Source organism: Prunus persica, chromosome G2 (assembly GCF_000346465.2).
Source record: "Prunus persica cultivar Lovell chromosome G2, Prunus_persica_NCBIv2, whole genome shotgun sequence".
In the NCBI taxonomy this organism is placed as follows: Eukaryota; Viridiplantae; Streptophyta; class Magnoliopsida; order Rosales; family Rosaceae; genus Prunus; species Prunus persica.
In genome coordinates, this window is record NC_034010.1 from 8,829,242 (window position 1) to 8,834,880 (window position 5,639).

The following is a 5,639-nucleotide window of genomic DNA, read 5'->3' on the forward strand; positions in this document are numbered from 1 at the left end:
TCGACTTCAAAACCTGCTTGTGTTAAAGGCTTGTCCGATGTCAACACCAACATTCAATATCCCATCTACTTTCACAACCACAAACTAAAATAATAAATACCCGATCACAAGGAATTAGTCAGTAATTATGCTCAGATATTCAATTTCGCAAAAATAATGCATCCAACTAAGTCAACAAAAATAATTGCATCGAATTAATGATGTTCTTGGAATATTGATACAAAATAAATTAGGTGTTAAAAAATATTTAATATCTGAGTATGACCTATGATGACAAAGACTCATTGTCACAATCATGGTGATTATTCAAAAGGTGCAACATCTCTGACCCAATGTAATCGATTTAATCCAATTTAATTCTTTTGTGAAATTTCAATTTTGTCCTTGGGAGTAGGGGTACTTTGATCACTTTAAGAAAAAAAACATTTATTGTATGGCATTAGAGCAACTCCACTGAGCAGCTGAGCCCAAGGCGGGGGGAAAAAAAATTTCGTTCCAACGGTGAGCATAAGCCCGGGCTGGGAGTGGGTCCCACCAACTCGGGCTGGCCCGAAGGCCAATTCAGCCCGAGGTGATGCCTTCAGCTAGATAATACCCTATCTGGTACACTGTATTGTTGACTTGATAGGTGATATTGGGGCCCTAGCCTCTCAATACATCGTTGAAGACCGGGGATTGACCCAGCACGTTGAGGTCATTTTGGGATCCTGCAACTCCAAAGAAGGCATGCCAAACCCATGTATCGAAGCCAGCAACAGCTTCAAGGGTGATACTTTTTTGGCCTTTTCTATTTCCGTAATCACCTTTCAAGGCAGTTGGGCAATTCTTCCATTGCCAGTGCATGCAGTCGATGCTACCAATCATTCCTGGATCGAGCTTCAGCTTTTTGTAGAAGCCGTTGAAGGTCCCTGGGAGTAGGTCTACGCAGGTAGTCCCTAGTGTACAGAGTTTCAACTGCTTGACAGAATCTTACCAAAGCCTCTAACGTAGTGGACTTCCCCATCCGGGCAATCTCATCCACCTGATCAGCAGATGCTCCATACGCCAACATTCGTATCACAGTTGTAAGCTTTTGCTCCGGAAGAAGCCCCAAAATCCCAGCAGCATCACACTTTTGAACAAAGTATGCATCATAATTGCAAATATCATGCATGACTTTATTGAACAAATGGGGTTGCATTCTAAATCGCCTTCGAAAATCAACATCAGAGTACAAAGAAGTTGGGATAAAATAATCTTCCAAAAGATTCTTACCCCGAGAATGCCTATGTCTGTCCACATTCCGGTGGCGGCCGACTTGTGAACCATAGCGGAGACCTTGGTTCTCTTCATCTTGCAAAGCCACTGCTATGACAACTTGTTCATCGACTTGTCTCTACAACTCATTGATTTCATCTGCTCTACGGTTTCTCTCATTTGTTTCTCGCTCTTGCCTCTCCAAGCATCTCCTAAAATCTTCCATTGAGAATGAATGGAGTATGAATTTTAAACTCTGAGAAATGAAAATATAGAAAGATGTGGTGTGAGAGGTATGAGCTGAGCCTCTGATTTTATAGAAAATTTTGGCAAGATAGACATGCCGCGTGGCTTGATTTGATTGGATGAAAATCTTATCTGAAATTTGAAATTCATCCGAAATTTGAACCCAAATTTGTATGAAATTTGAACCCAAATTTGTATGAAATTTGAATTTTGAAATTCATCCGAAATTTGAACCCAAATTTATCTGAATTTTGAATTTTGAAATTCATCTGAAATTTGAACCCAAAAATTTATCTGAATTTTGAATTTTGAAATTCATCCAAAATTTGAATCCAAAAATCTTATCCGGAAATTTTATCCGATTATAAATAGTCTTGACACGTAGGAACCCGAAAATCTTATCCGAAAATATTATCCAAATTAATTATTTTCATTAAAAAATTTGTGAATAAAATTAAAAAATGAATAGTAATTGCCCTTAGCCATGGCAATGGATGGAAACACAAAATACTATTTGCAAGGGCAACCACTATTCACGTGAATAGTGGCTGCCCTAGCTCCCCCCTTGCCCTGGCTAAGGGCAAATGGATGGAGTTGCTCTTATATAATGGTGTAAGTTTGTGTTAACTTATGTGAAGCTCCAATTTAAGGTTTGCACAGGGCCTTCAAAATCTCAAGATTGGCCCTGCTATTTGTTACCACCTTTTATAGAAAATTCACATCACAAATTTTAATTTCTTAGACTAAAGCTGTGTTGAATTTAATTTGGCTGACGACTAATGCAGTCCATATAACGATGCTCTATCAATTAGAATTCATAAACTAGCAATCTCGTTCAATGACTTTGATTGATGAATATTCAGTCATTCAACAAATTGCTTGGACATTTGAAATATATGTAAGCAAGTAAAGTGGCCATGGCCAATAAAGAAAGAAGAGGCAAAAAACTAATACAGCCTAGAAGAACAACCACACAGAGAACTATGAGATGACCTAAGATTATATTCCCTCCAAAGTCGATCAACCAGATCCTTATTTCTATAAGCACCAAATCATCCTTATTTCCGTTCTGGTTTTTGGTAAACAACAGTTATATGTTGTTGTTGCTGGTAGTCCGCACACTCAACGACAACCTGGAGCGCCTGGCGGATTTATACATTTGTATAGTCTAAGGTCAATAATCTTCATCTTCGAAAACTCCGTATTGATCTTCTCTTCTGCAATGAGAATACAAAACTTTATTAATAACTAATCATGCAAAATAATTGATCGATGTACACATACATATACACGGCTCTCCTAAAGAGTGGTTTCTTTTGTTTTCAGAAAATGGGAATCCCTTGTGACGCCTTGAATAATCTAAACTATTTTTAGTCTCTATATAACTATTTGGGAAAGAGACTAACTGGTTTCTGAAAATTGGGAAACTCTGGCAAACACGACTTTGGATGAGAACAACAGCAATAGGATGAAGAGACTCATGTAAACAGCGTTGGCCTTGGGAACCATTTTTTATGATAGCCAGGTATAAGTTCTCCTCCTCCCTTCTAAATCCCACACCCCCACCTTATATTATATATAATGCCAGTAAACACCACACAGGGAAAATAAAGTCAAAGTCTTTGCGTGTTTCACAAGCCAAGGTCAAGGGATTTCGGAACAGTGGATCCGCTCCCTCGATATTAGCCTTGCAACCTAAATTCATGAACTCGGTCTTTCATCAAATAGTTTAATCGGGGTGATCCCAAAGGACTTTGAGAGATCGACTACTTTCTTTGGTGAATTTGAAGTTGAATGGCAATCAACTTTGGCGTCCTATAGCCATATGCATTTGGATAATTAATTGATATTGAATATTTTGATGTTAATGAATATACGTTCACAACTTTGTCCTAAATAAAATATAACAGATAATGAATGGTTCAATTACTAATATCACTGAGGCCTTTTATGATAAAACTCCATATCTATTAGACTCTGTAGGTGGTTAAGTTAATGTTGCTAGTAGTAGGTCATTGATCTGTCTCTCTGAAATTTGATATTAGAGCAGGTTGATTTACTAGGCCTCAATCACTGGGCTTTTATCCTTATTCTTATTCAATATATGGTGTTTACATAATGGGCTTGAATGTTTACCCTTACCCAATACACGATTTTGGGCTTGAATATTTGACTCCGATGTGACCTTGGCTCCGCTCTGATACCATTTTAAATTTCAGAGAGAATTTCAAAGAGACGGGTAGTAGCCCACTACTAACAACATCAATATTATCCCTAATTTAATCACCTACATTTTCTAGTAGGTGTGAGTTTTATCACAACGGCTCTTAGTGTTTTTAAGAGTGGTATCATTCATTATATGTTGTATTTCATTCAGTCAAATTTTTGATATGGAACTTAATATTCTTCATCAAACTGTACTAAGAACATATTAATGTGTTGTATTTTCAGGATAACACCAAAATGGTTAGACCATATTATATAATTCATTACCACCTCTGACGAAAAATTCACATCCCAAATTTTTATTTCTTGTAATAAAGCTTGTGCTGAATTGTTTTTGGCTGACGGCTGACGGCTGACGCAGTCCATATGCAATCCATGCATTTGAAAATCTTAACGTTCAATGAGCTGAATTGATGAATTCAGTCATTATTCAATTGCTTGGACATTTGAAATATGGAAAAGTACTAACACATGCGACTACTTAATATGTCCTCTGGATTGGACATTTGAATATGTTCCACTCAACTATATATTGTATTTAATTTAAGTTTCCGATGTGATATTTTACTTCTTCAACATCGAGAAACAAAGACAGTTAAAAACAACATTGAGAAACAAATAATTTTCATGAAGAAACCTACGATAACCCTAAAACCAAGCCTCTCTAGTGGAGTGGCACTAAAAAAAAAAAAGGTGGCACCTTCTTTGCTTTTTTTAGTGACTAAAGCCTTTAGTAACTTTCACAACAATCACCAAAGTTGATGACAAATGCTAACTGTTGCCACTTTTTTTTTTGTAGTGTTGATGGGGGGTGGAGGTGGAGTAGATCGGGTACGGCTTTTTGGTTTCTTCTTTTTCTTCTGGTGTTGTAGGTTGTCGGGTTAATTTTTCAACCACTTTTTGGATGGTATTGTTTGATGTAGATTGCCGACGGGATCAGAAAACTTTTACAGTCTACTTCTTTTTTTCTTTTTTTCGGTAAAGATCATGAGGTGACCCGAAGGGTGGGATTAATTCCTGCTCGGAGTTCGGCTTGCCCCTGGCCACAAAGTGCTTCCAACAAGTTTCGAGCCATTGAGGCACTAGGTAGCTCACCAGCCGCACCACACCTTGTGGTTATCTTCTTCTTTTTTTCTTTTGCATGTTTTTCAAATTTTTTTATAAAATTTTATTTAGGGGTAAGGTTGGAAGAAAAGTCCAACTCTGAAAAAAAAAATTTAATTTTCTTCTTGAAAAGGACACGTGGCAGATTTTGTGTAGAAATATCACCAACTGACGTGGTGATATATACCTTATCACTCTATAATTTCTCCAACCTTTGGCCCTATAGCTTTGAGTAGAGGTATACAATATGATTTTGATTTTGGTTGGGTTCGTCCGTATCGGTTTAACTAAAGATGGTAGAAATCCTCAACGAGTTTGGTCCCCGGTCCTCATGGGGGGCTATTTCGAGGGAAGATCGGGTACGGGGATTCCCCCAATGTTAACGATAAGGAAGCAAATTTGCATCTTCCTTAATGTTGTTTGAATCACTCATCATCTTCTGAACCTCCATTTATTTGAGGACTTAAAGCCAATTAACCTGCTTATAGTGTGAAGAGAGTGTTTTGGTCAAAGTCGTGTGCTTGACTGACAAAGATGAATTTGTCACTTTTGGGTGGAGAACAAAAAGGTTGCGACTATCATCTCATAATTGTCTTCAATTGCGTCAGATGTTTGGACTAAGTGAAAGAGAAATAAAATAATGTGACGTATTGGTTTTGAAAATGTTTGCTAAATTAAAGGAAGAGAAGTCATTGAAGGGAACAATTTTGACTAAATTTGCAATTTATTAGTTGTGGCGATTATGTAAACCGCAACCCTATGTTTATTTCCTATATGAGAGAGTGAGAAACTGATTTTCGGTTTGTCAAATTTTCAGGGCATGTAAT

At 37.3% G+C, this 5,639-nt stretch overlaps 1 long non-coding RNA gene across 1 annotated transcript; it reads right to left on the reverse strand.

The window, feature by feature from the left end:
* Positions 2,281–3,021, reverse strand: LOC109947590. Its single transcript, XR_002270366.1, has 2 exons — positions 2,889–3,021; positions 2,281–2,699 (listed from the first exon to the last, which is right to left on the reverse strand). It is a non-coding gene; the product is annotated as an uncharacterized LOC109947590 (long non-coding RNA).